The sequence below is a fragment of the Macadamia integrifolia genome, unplaced genomic scaffold (assembly GCF_013358625.1).
Source record: "Macadamia integrifolia cultivar HAES 741 unplaced genomic scaffold, SCU_Mint_v3 scaffold373, whole genome shotgun sequence".
Taxonomy (NCBI): domain Eukaryota; kingdom Viridiplantae; phylum Streptophyta; class Magnoliopsida; order Proteales; family Proteaceae; genus Macadamia; species Macadamia integrifolia.
In genome coordinates this window covers 161,681-184,061 of record NW_024869770.1, presented here as the reverse complement: position 1 = coordinate 184,061, position 22,381 = coordinate 161,681, and the positions used below count along the sequence as shown (strand labels likewise).

Here is a 22,381-nt window from a genome sequence, read left to right as displayed (position 1 = left end):
CGAGCTATCATGTAAAGTAGATACGCATCCTATAAACTTTGCTGATGGATTCCTCCCAGTGATAGATGCTGAATGAAGATCCTGACCACCTACAGAATATTAATCTTCCCATATCTAATGAACTGCTTCATTTCCTCCTTTTTCTATCCAAAGAAGTCCTCTAAATAGTATTTCTTCAAAGATGGTTGAATCAATCTGCCCTTTGGTGGAGATAACATACAAACTCGGAACTCTTTAAGAGTTGGGCAGATCTCAACCAAACCAAATTGAAATACATAAAGATTGGTATCCCAGTGTTGAGGCACCTGCTAGAGTAAATTGTGATGTAATTCTACACACCCAATCCTACTGAGCATTGACATATTCATAGATTCCAATAGTCCTGGTGCCATCATGTTGATGTCCAAGGTCCATTTTCTCAATGTCTCATCCAAAGAGCCCATGACCTTTCCTGCAGTCATCACAAATAAAGAGGAGAGGTGATGATTTGTCAAAGCATCGCTCATTAGCTATTGACACAACCAAATCTTTACCACTGTTGCATCAAACTCTTCTCTTTTTTGTTTCTATTTTTTTTTTTTTTTGACTAATCAAAGATGGGGAATGAACTGGCCTTGATATACCGGTGTCGGATGGTGACCTTTGGGGGATGGAATTCTGGATAAGAATTTAGAGGATCATAGGTGAATGATAGATACCTAATGGTCTTGTATGCCAAATGGCAATTTTTGGGGGGCACAAGCTATGATGATCTTTTTAGATACCTTGATTATTAATCTAGGAACCAACATATTGCCTTGAGATTGTTGAGACCGCACTTGCACATGTCAAGTTACCTACGTATCCCTTGAGAGGAATCAGGTCTAGCGTAGTTTGGGCAATTCACCCTTTTAGACATAATATCTCTTGAGCTGATCCATGTTGACCAGTCTGGGTATTTCTTTGTCATTGTGGTCTATGAGTTTTACAGCCTTGCGTGGTAGAATCTCTTTTGACAGTGAATGAGCCACTCCAGTTGGGCCTAAACTTTCCTCTTGGGTCATGAATTCAGCTCTTTGATCTCGAAGAACAAGCTCACCCTTTTTTATGTGGCGGTGCTTCACATTCTTGTTGAAGGCCCTTACCATTTTCAATTGATATTTCTTCAGATTATCCATGGCCTTCATGTCTTTCATCAAGAAAATTGAGCTCATCATGTTTGGCTTTTACCCATTCTCCTTCAGGTAACTGACAATCCAGAAGCACCCTTAGGAATGGTACTAGGATTTCCACAGTTAGAACCACCTCAATCACATATACTAAAGAAAAAGGAGTTGCCCCTGTCGAGGATCGAACAGAGGTCCGATATGCCCATAAAGCAAGTGGCAACTTATCTGCCCAATCCTTGTGTGTTTCAGCCATTTTTTGTAGGATGAACTTGATGTTCTTGTTAGTTGCTTCTACTGCTCCATTGTTTTGTGGCCTATATAAGTGGTGGACCGGTGCCTTTTGTTACCAAATTTAGTGCAGATCTTGTCAGTTTGCCCCAGAAATGGGATCCTTGATCCGATATCAGCTTTTGGGGCACTCCATATCGGCAGTTGATATTTTTTTGGATGAATTTTGCCACCTTAGCAAATGTGAGGACTACATACGATTGAGTTTCTACTCACTTGGTGAAATAATCAATGGCTACTAGGATGAACTCGTGACCATTGGATGTTTTAGGGTTGACCTTCCCTATGATATCAATGCCCTACGTAGAAATTTTGGCCAAGGAGAATGGCAAATATTTGACATCTATAGTATTTTTTGACAAATCCCACACAGTCTGCTTCCATTGTGTTCCAATAGTATCCCATCCTGAGAACCTTCTTAGCTAGCATCTTGGCATTCATATAGGGTCCATAAAGGCCTTGATGAATTTCCTCTATGATTGTTGTTGCTTGCTCTTCATCCACACACAGTAGCTGTATTCCATCATAGGATCTCTTATATAACAAGTCCCCTTGAAGAATAAATTGGGTGGCATATCTCCTTAGAAATTTCTTTTCTCTATCTGTAGCTTTGATCGGGCACTTCCTTTCCCTAATGAAGTCCATAATGTGAGCAAACCAGGATCGACCATCTTTAGCGAGAGAGTTCACCGAATTCTGATAAATGGATCTACTTCTTTGCTCCACCAAGAATGGTCGGAACCTAACCATAGGGTTACGTTCCACAATGGACGCCAAGGTTGCAAGGGCATCGGCAAACTGGTTGTTATCCCTTTAGAAGTATTCAAATGAGATCTTCTCAAAATGTCCAATCACTTCTTCTAGATGTTCTTGATACGGCTTCAATTTCTCATCTCTGGTCTTCCACTTTCCTTGCGTCTGAGAGATGACAATAGATGAATCACCAAATACCTTGATCCTTTTTACCCCAATGGTCAGAGTAGTTTTGAGCCCCAAGGCACAAGCTTCATATTCAGAAAAATTATTGGTACAAGGGAAATCAAGGCGGAATGACGAAGATAAGTAAAGGCTGTCAGGAGTGACAAGCAATATTCCCGTGTCACACCCCTTTTGATTAGTTGTTCCATCAAAGAACAATGGCCATTCATTAGTTGTGTCTTCTTCTTCTATTGATGTGATCTCTTCATCTGGGAAGTCATCATCCAAAGCTCTTCCATCTTTTGTGGGGTGTGCAGCCAAATAATCGGCTATAGCTTGCCCCTTGATAGACTTCTGAGCGATGTAGGTGATGCCAAACTCTGATAGCAATAGCAGCCATCGAGTCATCCTTCCTGTTAGGGTTGGTTTCTCAAAAAGGTAACTGATTGGATCCATCCTTGAGATCAAACGTACCGGATAAGCTACCATATAGTGCCACAATCTTTTTTTTGCCCAAATCAGTGTAGCACAAGTTCTTTCTAAAGATGTGTATCATGTCTCATACTCCAAGATAGGGGTGTCAATTCCTAAACCGAACCGGTAAAACCGGCCGGACCAAACCGATAACAACCCAAACCGAACCGAACCGAAGCCTTATTGGCTCGGTTCGGTTTCGAGTATTGTAACCCCAAAACCAAACCGAACCGCACCAAAAACCGGATGAACCCGAAACCAAACCGAAACCGGCTCAAAACCCGGACCGAAACCGAAACCAAAACGGTAAGAAACCGAAACACTCCAAAATTCATTAAAAAAATTAAAATTTGAATAGTTTTGTATACATTTGTATGGAAAATCGAATTCAAACTAGACCAAAAATCAAAACCAACTCGGTTACAAATCGATTTAAGAAATCGAAGTTCAACAATTTATCATTCGGTTGTTTCCTAATGGCTCCATACCGGTTTAAAAAACCGATCCAAACCGAAATGAACCTAATAAATCCAAACCGGTACCAACCCGAACCCAAACCGCACCGAAACCGACACCGGACCGAAACCGATAAATCCTTATTGGGTCGGTTTCGGTCACTTCCAAACTCACACCGAAACCGGTGGAACCGGACCGAAACCGCACCAACCCGGACCGTTGACACCCCTACTCCAAGAACTTCTTGCTGAGGTAGTATATGGCATGCTCTACCCCCTTCTCTGTCTCCTTTTGTGCTAGAAATGAGCTTATGGAATATTCTCCCACTGATAAGTACAAAAGAAGTAATTCTCCTTCCACCGATAGTGTCAATACTGGTGGGTTCATGAGGTATCTTTTGATCTTATCAAAAGCTTGTTGGCATTGGTCATTCCATTATGTGGTCTAATCCTTCTTCAACAGCTTGAAGATTGGTTCCCAGATCGTAGTCAGTTGAACTATGAACCTACTGATATACTAGATATGACCCAAAAATCCTCGTATCTACTTTTCAGTCTGAGGCATGCGCATTTCCTGGATTGCTTTGATCTTGATAGGGTCAACTTTGATGCCACTTTCACTCACAAGAACCCCAACAATTTTCCTGTTGTTGCCCCGAATACACACTTCTAAGGATTCAACTTTAACTGATACTTCTTGATGCTCTTAAAGAATCGTCTTACTGCAAGAATATGCCCCTATCGATCCCTTGACTTTACTATCATGTCGTCCACATAGACTTCCACATCTTTGTTCATCATGTCATGCAGTATGGCTGTAGCTACTCTCTGATAAGTTGCCCTAGCATTCTTCAACCCAAAGAGCATCACCTTGTAACAATAAGTTCCCTATGGAGTGGTGAAGGTTGTCTTTTCACAATCCTCTGGGTGTATGCTCATTTAATTGTATCCCGAGAATCCATCCATAAATGATAATAAGGCATACCCCACTGTGTTTTCAACTAATACATCAATGTGAAGTAATGGGAAGTCATCCTTAGGGCTCACCTTGTTAAGATCTCAGAAATCTACGCACATTCGTACCTTGCCATCTTTCTTTGGCACTGGTACTATGTTAGCCAACCATTGGGGGTATTTCACCACTTGTAGAAATCTTGTATTCCATTGTTTCACAACTTCTTCTCTGATCTTTTCACTTCATTTTGGATGCATTCTTCTAAGCTTATGTTTGACTAGCTTTGCCCCAAGATAGGTCGGCAAACAATGTTACACGATATTGGGGTCTATCCCAAGCATATCCTCATAGGACCAAGCAAAGACTTTGGCGAATTCCTTCAGAAGACTAATCATCATTTTGTTTCTTCATCATCTAGGGTAGTACCAATTTTTATCTCTCAAAGGCGTTGGTCGGTTCCTAGATTAATAACCCGGGTGTCCTCACAGATGGGTTAGGTTTTCTTTAGTTTGCATTGTTTTATTAACTCACGATATTTATCAAGATCATCATTAGAAAAAGGAGGCAACTCATACTCGGAATCAAAAATTTCATTCATGAAGGAAGGAGTAATAGACTCGACATACACATCTGGACTTTCCATGAGAGGGAAGGCCAACACGTCATTATAAATGGAAGACTTAACAACAAACTCGACTACCAACTCGATGATTGAATTAATGCTTTTATCAGTGGTATTCAGGCTGGTTGACTCGGTAGCATAAGTAAACTTGAAGTTCTCCCTAATGCTTGTCCAGTTCAGGAGTGGGTCAACGGCTAGATGGATGAGTAGATGCGGTAGAGGGCCTTCTTCTTCTTCAAGGAAGGTTGCTGCTATCTCTTCAGCGGTGCTGACATGGTTCTTTTTGACAGATGTGTGCTTCTTCACAAATACAATTTGATCAACCTCATACTCTCTGAAGCAGAACTTTTTGAGAGGTGAGGAGCGATGGAGACTTCTTATTCCCCTTTCTATAAAGCCTAACTTTTCGAGCCTATTGATTAAGGCCATCCTTGCTCCTCGGTCACATCTCTAACCACCGTCATGGACCTTCCCATTGCAGTTGATTCAGGCACAGTACTGCAGACCATCATTCTTTGTGCTCTTCTTTGCTTTGCATATATGCTCCTTCCTCGGAAGGGCCTGGGCTTGAGCTCATGTAGCTCCTGAGCTCGTGGTTCTCACAGAAATGAACAGATGTGGTTCTTTAGATTAGTGGGAAGTTGCAAACTCCAGATGAGTCTTATCTTCTTCTCTTATTCCATCTTCAAGAGGACTTGGGGACTAGGTGCTTCCTTTGACTGGATTAATGCTGTAGGATTGTTAGAGGAGAACCCATCTTCAATCATGACCACTTCTGCTATTTTAGTGATGTAGTTGTCCTGATTACTTTCCTTGGCTTGCTGCCATTCTACCTCTTGAGTCACCCAGTTGAACTCATCTTGAAAGAACACCTTGAATCCTGGTTGCATCTTTGTGGCGGTTTCATCAAACCATGGCTCAACATTACCACAAAAGGGGAAATCTTCTCCTTCCCTCATAAAATACCCATTGAGAGTGGGGTAGTAAGCTGTTGATATTTTCCTAGACGTTCTTAGTATCTTCTGCCCCTTGCCGACATTGTTGTTTTTTGGTCCAGGGGTTGGAGGAGTGTACCCCAAACCGCTTCTTCCTTTACTCACCACCAAAGTAGGTAACCTTGAAACACCCTGATGATACTTCCCTAGTCCCATTCCAAGAAAGTATTACATGTTCTTCATCATTTGACTCACCGGTGGGCTCCAGATAGCTTCATAGTCAGTCGGGATTATTTCTTCTGGTGCTTCCTTGGCGAGGGTCACGCAAGTTACTTCTATCTCAAAACCACTAAGTCGGACTTCATGATCTTGTTCTTCCCCCTTTTCAATGTTGGCTAAGGTATTAACCATTTTGGAATCTCTGGCTATCGTAATCACTTTCCCCTCGTGAATGAACTTCATCTTCTGATGGATGCTGGAAGCTAGAGCCCTTGCATGATACAACATGGTCTTCTCAGGAGCATGTTGAAAGATGCTAGTATGTTAATGACTTAGAAGTCAATATCAAACTTCACTTGGCCAATTATTATGGTGAGGGTGAGGATTCCAAGAACTTCTCTTTTAGTGATGTCATATGCCCGTATTGTCTAATTTGGTGGTCTCATTTCTTCCATATTAACACCAATGCTTTTGGCCAACCTCAAGGGTAGAACATTCAAAGCTCCATTGTCAATAAGGACCTAGGGAACGACCTTATCAAGGCACTCCACTATGCAAAGCCCTCTTGTACTGGTCTCCTTGGATGAGTTCGGAGTCTGAGAACATCAATAACTGCACCGCATATGTTGCCCCTACTATTTATGCAAGATGAGTTAGATCTATCTCAATCGGCACTTGCACATTTGTGAGGGACTTCAAGACTGCTTCTCGATGCGAAGGGGAGGCCATCAATAATCCCCAAATTGTGATATTGGCCTGGCCTTCTTGAGCTAAACCAAGACTGGGTTCTCTAGTTCTTTCTTCAAGCCTCTTGTTCCAGCCTCATTGGTCCTTGGTTGTTCTACTACTAGGGCCTTGCCCTTATAGTCTCTTCCGCTTCGAGTCTCCATTTCACTGATAGGCTTCTTCACAATAATCTTCGTGGGATAGAAATCCTCATCATCACTATTTGTTATGGCAATTATTCCTACCATGGGATCATCATCTTCCTCAGATTCTCCTTCCCTGCTTGGGGTGGAAAGACGAAGTCCTCCGTAAATATCAAAAGCCCTAGCTCGCACTTTCTTGACCGCATTAGAAATGCATGTAACTGTTGTGTCCACCATTTCTGCAAGTGTGTCATGTCTCCTTGCTTTTTCAAGGTTTCCCATTTGTTCAGTGTAGTAGTGTTCACTGATGGCCACTTCACCTACATTCAGTCAATTCCATCAACCTCGAGTTTTATCTCAACCAAATGCTCCTAGACGCTACTCATGTGCTTTGCTATAGGGTTTATTGTAATCTCATAGGCTTCACTATCCTCTGAATCTGATGTCGGCTCCTCCCCTTCCATATAGATCATGAGCGTTGATTGGATAGCATCTGTGGGGTCAATCATCGGTTCATCTTCATCGATTGCAAACACAGAATATCCTCTAAGATCTCTGGGTGAATAAAACCTAGATTCATCATCTTCATTATTATCCCAAGGTCCCTGGTAGTCACTGTCATCCCATTCCTGGTACTCATCATCACCTTAAGAATCGGAGTCATCTACATCATCCTCATCCTCACTCTCGTCCGCATCATCGTCGTCATCATCCTCTTTTTCACTGATTTCCCCCTCACTTGGTTCTTCATTAGACTCCTCATGACCATCGAATTCTCCTACATCCAAATGTTCATAGTATTCAGAGTGTATGGATTGGAAGATTTCCATAGGGCCAGACTTGACCTCATTGGCTCGAAGCCTGATCAAACCAAACTCATCATCTTCTGTGTCACTCCCTACATGGATTAGGAAGGTGTGCTATTTGATTTGTTCCCCTATTGCCAATGCCATTACTGCTCTGAGGAGGTCATCTGTGACTTTTTAATTGTCTCCAGATTGTCCTCCTGAGGTATGGTTGTCTGAATTAGAGAAATAGGATCAACATCTTGACTTTCCCCTAAGACATTCACTGAACCTGTTGATGAGGTCATCTTTGGAGAATTCAGTAATGCAAGCATGTCCTTCCAACTGTATCCGCCCATCCATATTTCTTTTGGGTTATCCACTAAACTGTGAGAATGGGAATGGTATGAGGGTGATGAGGGATATGAGGCGGGGTGATATAAGGGTGATGTGATGTAGGAGATAGGGTATTGTGATGATGATAGGGGGTGGTAAGATGATGATGATGAGGTTCCTTCTCCTTGATTGTGGGGTGAAGGATGATGGTATGGTGGAGGTTGATGGTATGGCATAGGTTAGTAGTATGGCAGAGTCTGATGGTATGGTATGGTGGACCTTCTTGTTGATGATGAAGGAGGGATAGTAGATATCTAATCTTCTGATGACTTCTCTTTTGGGAGTCTTTATGACCTTGGCCCTTTGACTCATGACTTTCCTATAGGCATGGGCATTCTTGTGATTCTTCCAAGCTCTAGGTATGATGAATTGAGTGGGGTCACTCTCTGTTGCTTCTTTTTTCAATACACTAATTGTCGCATGATCAGGGAGTGAGTTGGTATTGACATTAGGAGGCTATTTGACCTTGACCTCAATATGTCTACCAAATCCTGGATTGCATGTAGAAGACCCAAGCATCTTTGAGTGTTATGCCCCTTCTAAGTGTGGTAAGCACAATATTCATGGTCCCTATACCAAGCTGGGGGAGGGTTACTGATTTTCCTTGGAGCTACTGTCTCTAGCAATCCTTGTTTCTTTAGCTCTCATACACTGCGGTCATGGGCATTCCCAAATTAGTGAACTGGCTCCTTGGGTGAGGAGCCTTCTAAACAGGAGAATCTGCTTGTATCACAAAAGGTTGTGAAGAGGTGATGGGTGATACTGACTGATGGACCATGCCTACCACATTGGTTTCAGGACCCTTTCCTCGTCCAACTCTAGTAGTGTTCCCTATATCTTGGGAGGATCCTAGATACTAAGCCTCTCTTAGGATTCTATTTTCCACATGTGTACCGGTGGCTATCAAGGCATCAAAAGTCTACAAATGTTGGTAATAGAGAACATCATAATAAGGCTTAGATAGGTTTTCAATCAACATTTCTACTTGCTCTGCTTTAGAGGTTCGGTTGCCATCTTGGAGACCTTATCTCTCAAACTCATTAGGAAGGCGATGAATCCTTCTTTAGGCTGCTGTCTCAACGTCTCAAGTTCACGATGCTTTACATCCACTTTGGAATTGTATGAGTACTGCTTGGTGAAGGCTTTCACCACTGTTGTCCAATTCTAGGTTTGGGCAGACTCTAACTGCGTGAGCCACCTTAGTGCTGGTCCTGATAAGGTTAACATGAAAGCTTGTCCCATCTGGTTGTCAGCAACCTGCCATGACTTGGCAATACTAAAAAAGACTTTGAGATGACCTTGTGGTCCACTGACCCGTCAAATCTGTTAGTTTTCCATTTGAACTTTCTAGGTATTCGTGCCCCAGAGAAGAAACTAATCTCATCTGAATCCACCACTTGACTTTCCTAACTCTTTCCTATTTGGATCAGATTTTCCAACTTTTCTAATTGCTCTCTAATTTTTCTTTCTCTCTCCATCTCTAGAGGTTCCATTCGTACGTGCGCCGTAAATTCCTCTTCCTCATCTTCAATCACCACTCTAGGGGGAGGGACCCGGGAATAGGTTCCTCGTTGACTATTCGGGCGAGTAGGTGAAACTCCTCGTTGACTAGTTGGCCTTACTTCTTTTGGTTCTCCTGAGTCAACCCGAGAAAAATTCCTATGATAACCCACGAGTCTGTTCTGTTCCAATTCTCCTGTAGCCTGTGCGGGTTCGTCCCTGGGATCAGTCCTGGGAGGGTTTCGAAGCATGTGCAATATCCCGGCCAATCCACTCTTGATCTCAGCCATTTCTTTCTGTAAGGTCTCTACGGGGTGGACACATGCTTGCTTGGATGATTCAAGGTTGTGTGGATCAATGCGAACTGGGTTGTAATCACTTGGCAGTAGACAGTCTCAGAGAGACAATGGAGGTGACACTGGACTTAAGTGAGTCAACCGGTTACTCTGACATGTCCAAATGGACCGCAGAGAATACTTGAGGTGTGGAATTGTGCCTGAACCAAAAGTGATTCCCAACCCTTTGTTCATTCATCCATTTAATTGTCAACCAATGATTCATCCAAAGTTAGTCCACTTGATGATAGGGAGTGGATAAGGGTTGATGCCCCTAGTCACTGAATGTCATAAGTGGGAGGTACACACAAATGACTTGATCAGAATACTCCTATTAAGACATTCTCTACCAACAAAGTCATGCTTTTCTTAATCTTATCCCATTAGGTGACCTTCCTCTTAGTTTCCTCGGGTCTTTTAGATAATTTGGTATTTTACAGGACTTAGGCGGGAATCACCCTAGAGTCACGTATACCAAATCATCTATATCTCATATCTAAGGAGGAAGGGCACCTTTTATCGAAACCCACTTAGGAGAGAATTTCTTTATAAATAGGATGCATTATAGGAATATTCTTTTTCAAGACCTCAAACAAATTCTATAGATCCGCTTGTGGCACTTCTAGTGTTCTCCTTCTATTTCTTACATAATGTGAGTATGCAGTGGATGCAATAGGACCGACAAGGCTTCCTTGACAAGATCTATATACGTAAGGTATATGATCCTTTTGATATACCCAGAGGTACGAGATTAAGGGGGTGACTTCTTTGCCCATTACTCATGACTACACACGAGATTAAGCAACTGGCCATTGGGTGGTGGAACCGTGAGTGATTATGTGTAAAAGTGTAATGCAGTAATATCATTATTAAATCTCAGAATGTCATAAAGTGCACAGACCTCCTTGAGGCTGCTGGCATGAATACGAACATCCTTGCCAGTTAACTACACCCCACACCCTTATATGGGAAGCAGCTACCATTTTCTCTTAGAGTACTCTCCATGACATGCACTGACCTCCCCGAGGTTGCCGGCATGACAGGGAGTCCCTAGCCAAATGATTTCACTTCGAGCACGATGCATAATGCGATTAGCGAATACAATTACAAATATGGGGTTAGCCAAACATGTTTTCAAACATGTGGTGGAAAATATTCTTGCATTTAATGGTAGCATCCAGTATTGGAAGCTTGACATGTCCCTAGTGGAGTCTCCAATGTGAGGGTAGCGGGTGGAGATTCTCTTCCCTTGGGGGGAAAAAGACTTACATTCGGCCCTTTCTCCTCTCTTTCTCTTTCTTAGGGAGGGGTGTGTTGTGTGTGCTTACCCACGGGCCCAGCATCGTTGTATCACTGTATCGCCGTTCGGAGATACGTGGAGGCTTATTTCACAGGAGTGTATAGGGTCGTCATAGAGATGTAGATTTGATGATGTCCAATACTGAGGACTGGATCACGCAAAAGGGTTTAGAGTTACCACCTAGGATTATGGGCCTAGGACCCAGGGGTGGACCCAATTCCTAAGAAAAGGGCCCGAAAGTTGGTCTGGTCTAGAGATTTAGGGTACGTGTCAGGTTGTTGTGTCAGGTTATAGAGTTGGAAAGGTGTTAGGCACCTAATCTACCCGATTCAACCGATCTTCCTACTAAATGCTTAAAAACGAACATTTTCCACAATTATTCCTATTCCGCATGCATAAATAAATTATCACACATAGATACATTGACTGAATTTAAATAATTATGTACATTAAAACAAGGTCAATGTAAAGTCTACATTATGCTAATTTTGGGTGAGAAATTATACCTGAGGTTGAGTCCTATTTCAGGTCAAGAGGGGTGGACCCCAAATTAGTACTGGTATGATCTTTCTTGTGTATTCTCCCAACTCAGGGGAAGATTGTCTTGACCTCCAATTTCCTTTTTCAAGAGATGTTGACTGTGGTAATATTCGGACAAAGTTTCAGCTAGGAATAGTTACTTTTGGGATTAGACTGAAGTGTCAATTCGACAAAGCTTCCACTAGGGATGGGCTACTTCCAGATTTTGGCTGAGGTGGTAGTCCGACAAAGCTTCTGCTAGGGATAGGCTATGGGAGGGCCAGGATGAGGTGGCACTTCGACAGAGCTTCCACTCGGGATAGGCTATGGGAGCGCTAAGCTGAAGTGGCAATCCTGCAGAGCTTCCGCCGGGGATAGGCTATGGGAGGGCTAGGCTAATGTGGCACTCTGGCAGAGCTTCCACTGGGAATAGGCTGAAACTTAAATGATTGAGGAACTTTGAAGGCCCGAAGAACACTTCAAAGATCTGAAGAACACTTTGGATATTATGAAGATTGCTTCAAAGGCTTAAAGAACCTCAAAGGCGGAGAGGAGACTAAGGCAAAGCTTCTCCTACACAAGATGCTCACTCAAAAAATCAGATAATTGAAGAACTTTGAAGGCCTGAAGAACATTTCGGATCTTATGAAGATCTCTCTAAAGACTTGAAGAACCTCAAGGGGGGAGGGGAGGAGAGAGGGAAGAGCTTCTCTACAAGGGGTGGTGAAAAACCAGAAGGAGGGGGGTATTTATAGATTTTTTGAAGCAATGGGAAGGGAGGAATTTCCTTGGCCAATGGGGTTAAAATGTGATTTTTCTAAACCAATGGGGTAACAAAATGAATTTTTGGACCAATGGGGTGAAGGATGATTTTCTTTGTCAAATAAGGTGTAGAGATACTTTTTTGGGCCAATGAAATGAAAAGATGCATTTTGGACCAATAGGAGGTCGCGGTGTAGGGTAAGCTAAAGGGGCAGTTCAAAGTGCACAAATGGGTGAAGGGAGAATCTCTTCATAACTCATGTCATCAAAGTGAAGATTCCTACTATCGACAAAAGCAACGGGGCTGCGCAAGGGTGTGCAAGGTAAGGTGGGGCACGCAAGACAGGGGGCATGCGGGGTAGACATGGGCACGCGAGTGGCAAGTTAGCACGTGGGGCAAGCAGAGGGTGTGAGCGAGGCAGGCTGGGGTGCGCGCGAGGGAGGCAAGCTAGGGTGCAAGCGAGGCAGGCAAGGATGTACGCTAAGCAACGAGGGCGTGCGTAGGGAAGCAGGGGCACGCGAGGCTCACTAGGGTGGGTGCAAGGCAGCAAGGATGTACAAGGCATGTGGGGGCGCACGAGGCTCGCGTGCAGGGCAACAGAGGCGTGCAAGGCTCATGGGGGCACATGCAGGGCAATAGGGGCTCACGAGGCAGGCAGGGGCAGGCATGAGGCAAGCAGGGGGTGCATGTGGGGTAAGCAATGGCACGTAAGAGGAAGGTAGGGTGCATGCGAGGTGTGATTTTTTGGGAATGCTTACGGGAGATCTGATGATCCAATTTTGACGTATCATATATCATTGAAATCTTGATTCCTAGTACTATCCATCTGTATGTTCATTTTGCATCGAATTTCCTCGTATATAAGAAGTCATAATTAGACCCTTCTTTTCTTTTGCACAGGATTCCTGGGATTCTTGGGTAGGTATGGAATGTCTCTGGGTAACGTTACCTCAATCAACTATCATCTCTATTGATCGGAAGTGAGAGGTCGCATTTATGATCCATGAGTTACCATAGCCGGGGGAGGGTGATAAAATTGGGCGTCTACAAAAGCCAACACATACATCCAGACAAGGACCTTGGGGGAAAGGGAAAGTATTAAAGTAAACCCTAAAATTTAAATCCTAAATTAAGAATGAATTGGCAGCAAGAAGAGGGAATGAGAGGGGGTGAAATGACTTATAAAAATCCTACTTACTTGAACTTCAATCCTTGAATTAAAATCTTGATCGATTTGAAATACTACCAGCCCTAAAAACCAGATCTGGAGTAAACCAAATCTAAAGTTGCTAGGCCTAGAGAAAACAAATCTTGAAGCAAAAATTGAACTTGAATAGAGGTGCTCCAAAGGTTGGATCTTATCATCTACATCTATGCCTTGAACTAGCGAATTAAAATTATTTCAACTTGAATAACTTGAATAACATGAACCCTAAAAATAAAAGACATTACATTAATTAAATAAAACCAATTACAAAAGTGTTCAAAGAAAAAGCAAAGAAGAACTAAAACTAAAACTAGAGCATAATGAAAACTAGAGAAAAAGAGAAAGAGAGAAAACCCTAAAAAAGAAGTGTGCCCTCTCCCCATTTGATCGACTCTCTTCTGTAGGGATTGGGGAGGCAGAGATAAAATAGGAAGTATGGGAGAGGAGAGAGGAGAGGACGGTCCAAAGGGATCCTCTAGGATCATGTGTGAGGTGGAAATAGGAAAGAAGAGAAAAAAAGGAGAGAATTGAGATAGGGGAGAGAATCCAATAATTTAGGTGATGAAGTGGAGGGAGGAGAGAAGAAAAAATGAGAGAAAACAGGGTAGAAAAGAAAAGAACACCCAAGTGTGGGTCCCTCTTGGATTGTTTGTAAGGCGGAGAAGAGAGAAGAGAGAAAATAGGAAAGAAAGTAGAAGAGAAAAGATCTCCCATGATTTTTCTTTTTGTTTCCTTTTTTTCTCCTTTTTCTTCTTTTTTCTCTCTCTTCAAACTTGTGCACAAACCCCCCCTTTGGACGATTTTTCTTGCTTTTCTTTGACCAATCTTCTAATTTAACGAGAAATCTCATCCATGCCCTTGGTGCTTTAAGTAGGTGGAAAATCGGAGAGAGAAAATCTTCACAAAATCTCAAAAAAGAGAGAATTGCCCAAAGTGGAGGAGAGAGAGTGTTCAATGCCCATGTGGGTCCCTCCATCTTGTTGGCTTCTAGAATATTCCCCTGGGACAATTGCAGAAGGGCTGGCCTGCATCTCGGTTTAGTTCTGGTCCATTATTTTTTTCTGGCCTAAAAAGAATAATCGCATATACGAGTGTCTAAACAAATGTGTACTTTTAATGCAATACATCAATCTTGCTCAGAATTTCATCCTCTTCATAGCCATGAAAAGAAACGGGACCTCTTTAGGTGTAAAATTTGAGGTACAGCGCCCGATAGTCTTTAAGGCCTTTAGAATATAAAATCTGCAAAAAGAGAGTAAAACCCAAGGTAGCCCCATTCTAAGTATGTAAAATGCATGCTTTTATCCTAAGATTTCACACATAAATGTGCTCATCAGAATTCCCCCAAACTAGACTTTGTTAGTCCTCGAGCAAAATAAAAAGAATAAAAAGTAAACAATAAAAAATTTTACTCACTGTCGTAGGAATCACGGTTGCACTTAGCATGTGCAACAAGCCTTTAAACTTCTTAAGTCACCCTTAGAGGACTAGTTATGTCTTGTGAGTGTTTGCAGTGAATATACACCCAAAATTCAAAAAAAAAATCCCAACCTTGGCCAAAGGTAAGGGCCATACCGATCTGGAACAAAGATAATTCCTTTTACACTTGATCTAAGGACCCCCACAATTGAATTTTTATTACCCCATATCAATTTTAGGCACAAGCATATTTTTTTAATTTAAAACTCACCTTGTCTCTTCCAAAACATCCTTATCTTAAGGCAAGACCACTTAATAGAGAACCAAGGGCTATTGCGTTGGAGTGTTTTCGACCAAACATATTACTAAGGCATTGATGACATTTGCACATACTTTCCTGTTGTGTGGTTTTCTTTCTCTTCTTTTTTTATAATAAACTCTATCCTACTCCACTACTGTTGGCCTAAATGACATGGTGGAGCAAACATCAGACACACAAGTTACTATGTAGCTTCGTTTTTTGCATATGCCCACATAGACAGTGATGCCAAAGTTCTTTCAGAAGTTTCTTTCTTAAGAGTTTTGATCAAGACACCACACTTCCTGAGGTGCAATGCCCTGTCTAGTTCCAAGGAAATCAACTTTTATATCACTTTTCACACTTCATTTAAAATTCTATATTTATCAACTCATGCCAATGTAAAAAAAAAGATCTCAACTCCAAATCAAGAGTACAAGGAACCCACTGACTTACATATGGTCCAACACTGTAAAATAAGGGTTTCTTATTTTTCAACAGAGAGTCCCATCTCAAGACACAGGCTTGTTTCTTTTTTCTCAATAGGGTTTTTACATGTTCAAGATGGTACCCTAATCAAAATTATTACTTTCATACATCAAGCAACCGAATGGTATGATAATTATCCAAAAGTCAAAGTAGGACTTATATCCTTAGCAAGCTTAAAAACAAAAAGAAAAACAAACTCAAATAAAGGGAAGAAAAAAAAAACAAAAATAAAAGGAAATTGGTTTCCCTCCCCCACACTTAAGTCATGCAATGTCCTCAATGCATGGAAAGAATTAAAAGCAAAGACAATGCAAGGGGGTAATACCTGGCTAAAAGTTAGTCATTTATGTAAAGAGGTTCATGGAGATCCATGACCTCTTCTATAGCAGAAATGACAACTCAATGAATGGCTTTAACCATTGAAAGATTGCACCTATGCTAGTGTTCGACACCTCAGCAACACCATGAGAAAAAACAGTATGTATAACATAAGGACCATCCCAATGGGATCTCAACTTGCCTGGAAAAATATGCAACCTAGAATTGTAAAGCAAAACCTTATCACTAGGTGTGAAAGACTACCAACGGATTTGCCTATCATGAAAAGCCTTGGTTTTTGCCTTATAAATCCTAGCATTGTCATAGGCATCATTGCGAAGCTCCTCCAACTCAGCTAGTTGGAGTCCACTATGAGTACAGTAATAGGCAGATCAAAATTCAGCTTCTCTGTAGCCCAAAAGGATCTATGCTCTAACTTAACTGAAAGATGGCATGCCTTCCCATACACAAGGTGGTAAGGAGATTGTCTAAGATCAGTCTTGAACGCAGTTCTGTGAGACCACAAGGCATTCACAAGTCTAAAAGACCAATCCTTGTGATTAGGGTTGACAGTTTTTTCCAAAATTTGCTTAATATTGGATACCTTAACTTGGCCACTAGTTTGAGGATGATAGGGTATAGCCAATTTTTGGGTGATCCCATATTTCTTCATGAGGGCCTCAAATGATCTATTACAAAAATGCTTGCCCCTATCAAAAATGGGATAAATAATCCCATTATCTATCCACTTAAGAATTTCTTTTTGAATGACTTCCTTCATCACTGGGTTAGCTCTTCTCTGGGGTTCCGTTGAAGGTTGGGACCCCTCAGTGAGGTGAATATAATGTTGAACAATAGAAGGGCTAATTCCTTTGATGTCAACCATTGTCCATCCTATGGCTTCCTTATTTTCCTTTAGAAGCTTGATCAACTCCTCCTCCTGATTTGAAGTCAAATCGAAAGCAATGATGACTGGAAGAGTGTGATCCTTACCCAAGAAAGCATACTTAAGATTAGAGGGTAACTCCTTCAACTCAAGCTTAAGGGGTTCAACAATGGAAGACTTAAGCATTAAGGTAGATAAGGGTCCAATGGGCTCTATAGGTGGTTGGAGACTCCAAACCTCAGATATAATTCCCTCATCAAATTCACCCAATTGTTCCATACACTCTTGAAATTCAGAACCAAAATCAATATCAAAGTAAGTCTTAGTGGAATTTGGAATTTCTTGGAGCATATGAACTTCCTTCTCATGGGGATTTGATTGCTTACCCAATCTAAAGACATTAAAATCCACAAAAGTATTGCCAAAAGAAAGTTTCATGGTACCGTTCCTACAATTGATTATGGCATTACTGGTGGCAAGGAATGGTCTACCAAGAATGATTGGGATCTGGTCCCGAATGATGGCAACTGGTTGGGTGTCTAAAACAATGAAATCAATATGAAATAAAAATTCCCCTACCTTAAGTAAAACTTCCTCAATCATCCCTTTAGGAATCTTAACAGACCTATCTGTCAACTAAAGAGTAGTTCCAGTGGCTTTCCACTTTCTCAATCCTAGTTGCTTATACACATGATAAGGCAAAAGATCCACACTTGCACCAAAGTGAAGTAATCCATGCTCAATGTAGGTGTTGCATATGACACAAGCTATAGTAGGGCTCCCTGGATCCTTATACTTGGCGGCTACAGGCTGAGTAATTATTGAACTAATGTTACTTGCCAAGAATGGCTTTTTGGGCACACTGGTGATACATTTATGAATACACAAATCTTTCAGGACCTTTGCATAGGCGGGGATCTGGGACATGGCATCCAAAAGAGGATGTTCACTGCTACCTTTTTGAAGACTTCTAAAATCTTGTCCATCGAAGCAGTCTTCTTTTTTTTTACCAAGCGATTAGGAAAGGGGACAGGGGGAACATAAGGATTATTAGGGTTTTTCTCTTTTGTAGAAGAATCATATTTGATTTTCTCAACTAAATCATCCTTAGTTGCTTTAGGTTCATCAGGCAAACTCAGAATAAGAGGCACACTTGTGTCCTCAACAGAAGGAGAGTTAACAGGAGTAATAGATGGGGATGATTTAGGAACACTCTGTTGATATTCTCTACCACTCCCAATGGCATAAACAGCATGACATTGGTTGGAGGGCCCTTTTTGGGTCTGACCTTACATCATATTCAGTGATGCATTAATGGGTGCTTGTGAACTAAGAAGCTGATGCCTAGGGTTAGGCTATGGTTTACTAGGCAACGTTCCTTTCTCCATCTCACATAAAATTAAGACAATTTGGGAAAGTTCTCTCGTAAGATTTTGATGGCTTGTCATGAAGAGGGTCATATTTTTTTCCATATCACTCAATTTACTTGCGTCTCCAGTGTTGGTAAACCCAGGGGTTGCTGATAAGATGATAGGAGAGGAGGCCTAGTGAAACTAGCCTGAGGTCCTACATTTGGCCAAGGAAAAGTATTTGAGACAAAAGGCTATTAAGGCCTTTAGGGTCTAGGTTGACCTTGACTATGGAAATTGGGAGGCCCTGCTTGGTTGACCTGGTTTCAAGAGAAATTTGGGTGATTTCTCCACCCTGGATTGTAAGTGTTAGTATATGGATTATTTTGATATAAGGCCTTAACACTGTCATTGGAAGTGCCCCTAGAGGTGTTGGGGCATTCTTCCATAACATGTCCAGGGGACTGGCACCAATTGCACATCTTAACCAAATTAACTGATGATGACTTTCTAGGAACAATTGCCTCAATCCTTTTGATAAGGCTATCCAAATGGGCTTCTTTGGCTACTAATCCATCCATAAAATATCCTTTTCCTCCTATGGTCCTTTCATTCGCTTGGGTTGATTCCTACTCACGGGTTTTGTCAGCTAAGTCATGTAAGAATTCCCAAGCCTATCCTTTATCTGTGAAGAATGAGAACCCCCAGGGCACATAGACTCTATCATTTGTTTAGTTGGGTAATCAATAACCTCATAAATTATTTGACATAAATGCCATAATTCTAGGCCATAGTGAGGGCAATCTTGGAGTAGATCATTGAATCTCTCCATAAGTTTTGAAAATGACTCACTAGGCTTTTGCCTAAACTGAAGGATATCATTTCTAAGTTTATTGGTCTTGTGAGTTGGGGAAAACTTCTTAAGGAAGACAACTGTGAAGTGTTCCCATGTGGTTCTGGAATTTATGTGTAACCCATACAACCACTTCTTAGCTTGTTCTTTCAATGCAAAAGTGATGAACCTAAGCTTAACAGCATCATTAGAAAGCTGTTGGATCTTAATTAGAACACATACTTCTTCAAATTCCCTTAGAAATAGGTATGCATCCTCAGAGGTCAGCCCATGGAAGTGGGAAACATAGTGATGTATTGAGATTTGAGCTCAAAATAATTGCCCTGTGCTTGTGGTAAAACTATGCAGGAAGGTTGGACTGCTCTAACAGAGTAGAACCTACCTTTCAAAGATTTAGATGAAGGGTTTTGTTGTTGGTCTCCCATATTGAAAGGTTGAGAGTATACATATAGGGTCACTACTTGCTGGATCTTTTCTTTCTAACTGATTCTCAGTATTACGTACCCACCCAACACTTATGCAATAGGACACTATCCACAACTAGAATAAGACAAAAGCAAAAGAATGGAAAAAAAATTTTTAATTTTTTTTTTTTGGGCTTTTTGCAAGCTTACTAGCAGGGATTCAAGGTTGCTCAATTCCTGAGGTACTGCTACAGGGTGAATCCTATCAATACCATACTGTGAGGCTTGGTGACCTCCATCGATACAACTATTATTGCAAGTTAATCTTCTCAAGAATTCAATAAATGATAAAAGAAAAAGAAAATAAAGCACTCTGATTTACCAAAAGAAAGCGAAAAATAACATGGAACTGTCTCCCTAGCAATGGCGCCAAAAACTTGTTTAAGATTTAAAAGTAACCACAAGCGTACAGATCAGTGTAGCCAATGGGTCAAACACAAGGAAAGCAACCACTTTATTTTTAGCTTCTTTTAGTAATGCGAAAGTGTAACGATTGATTATGGTGATCTACTTCTAACTACCGTCATAACCCAAATGCATATAAAAGTGTTCTAACCAACACATCTAGGGAAATTGGAATTGAAATTGTAATAAAAATTGAACGACCTAACCACTCATATCTAACCCTAACCATTCGTCATCTAGGAATTTAAATGCTCAAACCACACAATTAAAAAGTAAATAACTGAAAGTAAAAGTATTGAAAAGTAAAAAAAAGTGCAAATAAAGGGGACAAAGTCAGAGAGAGGCACATAAGTAGGTTTCTCTACTTAGCCCGAGGGATGCACCTTAAATAATATGAGCTTCCCTACTTGACTAGAGAGTTACTCTTACAAGGGCTACTCTACTTAGCTTTAGTGGAAGGGAGGCAAAGTAAATGACTAAAAGTAAAGGCAATAAAAGGATGGTTCCATAGCTCGAGAGGGGCAAAGGCAACACATGCATCTAGACAAGGACCTTGGGGGAAAAGGAAAGCATCAAAGTAAAAACTGAAATTTAAATCCAAAATTAAGAATGAATGGGTCGCAAGAAGAGGGAATGAGAGGGGGTGAGATAACTTATAAAAATTCTACTTACTTGAACTTCAATCCTTGAAGTAAAATCTTGATCGATTTGAAATACTACCAGCCTTAAAAATCAAATCTGGAGTAAACCAAATCTAAAATTGCTAGGCCTGGAGAAAACAAATCTTGAAGCGAAAATTGAACTTGAATAGAGGTGCTCCAAAGGTTGGATCTTATCTACATCTATGCCTTGAACTAGAGAATTAAAATTATCACAACTTGAATAACTTGAATAACATTAACCCTAAAAATAAAAGACATTGCACTAATTAAATAAAACCAATTACAAAAGTGTTCAAAAGCAAAAACAAAGAAGAACTAAAACTAGAACTAGATCATAATGAAAACTAGAGACAAATAAAAAGAGAGAAAACCCTAAAAAAGAAGTGTGCCCTCTCCCCCTATGGTCGACTCTCTTATATAGGGAATGGGGAGGTAGAGATAAAATAGGAAGTAGGGGAGAGGGGAGAGGAGAGAGGAGACAACGGTCCAAAGGAATCCTCTAGGATCGTGTGTGAGGTGGAAATAGGAAAGAAGAGAAAAAGGAGAGAATTGAGATAGAGAGAATCCAACAATTTGGGTGATGAGGTGGAGGGAGGAGAGAAGAAAAAAATGAGAGAAAATAGGGTAGAAAAGGGAAGAATGCCCAAGTGTGGGACCCTCTTGGATTTTTTGTGAGGTGGAGAGAGAAGAGAGAAATAGGAAAGAAAGTAGGGGAGAAAAGGTCTCCCACGATTTTTCTATTTGTTTCCTTTTTTTCTTCTTTTTTTTCTTTTTTCATTTTTTCTTCTTTTTTTTCTTTTTTCATTTTTTCTTCTTTTTTCTCTCTCTTCAAACTTGTGCACAAACCCCCCTTTGGACGATTTTTCTTGCTTTGCTTTGACCAATCTTCTAATTTAATGGGAAATCTAGTACATACCCTTAGTGCTTTAAGTAAGTGGAAAATAAGAGACAGAAAATCTTCACAAAATCTCCAAAAGAGAGAGTCGCCCAAAGTGGAGGAGAGAGAGTATCACACCCCACTTCCAGTAAACCCAACTTACCCTTAGGAATACTGGCGGTGTGAGTAAGACACGTACCTATCTTACAAACCTACCAAGATCTCTAATAGTAGTACCTTAAGATTTCACAATCTCACATCACAAACCAACCAAAAGTACCGGAATCAGAGTATAATAGCGAAATCACCAAAATAAATGGGGAAATATCTAATGATAACATAATATCAATTATTGAGTTATTCTATTTACAATCCTTCAAGACTTACATATATCAATTTTAAAAAAATATAATATCCATAGACCTGTATCAAAATAATCAAAAATATGTCGAGCACCACATGGTGCCGCATATACACCAAAGTCACAAGCACAGTCCTGGCCATGCTCCTCTGCTTCTAGCATCTACTAGTTGCTCACTCCGTACTTGGGTCCAAAGGAAAGAGAATCACTAGCCATAGGCACAACCGTACCTGCATCATCATCTAAAAAGTGTGTATACGTGGGGTAAGCTTTCCAACTCGCTCAGTGAGGGGTGGGGTTCACGTACATCCA

At 41.1% G+C, this 22,381-nt stretch overlaps 1 non-coding gene across 1 annotated transcript; it reads left to right on the top strand.

Moving 5' to 3' along the window:
* Window positions 1-19,232: 19,232 nt before the first annotated feature.
* Window positions 19,233-19,339, top strand: LOC122068345. The gene has a single exon (XR_006137088.1). It is a non-coding gene; the product is annotated as a small nucleolar RNA R71 (small nucleolar RNA).
* The last annotated feature ends 3,042 nt before the right edge of the window (window positions 19,340-22,381 follow it).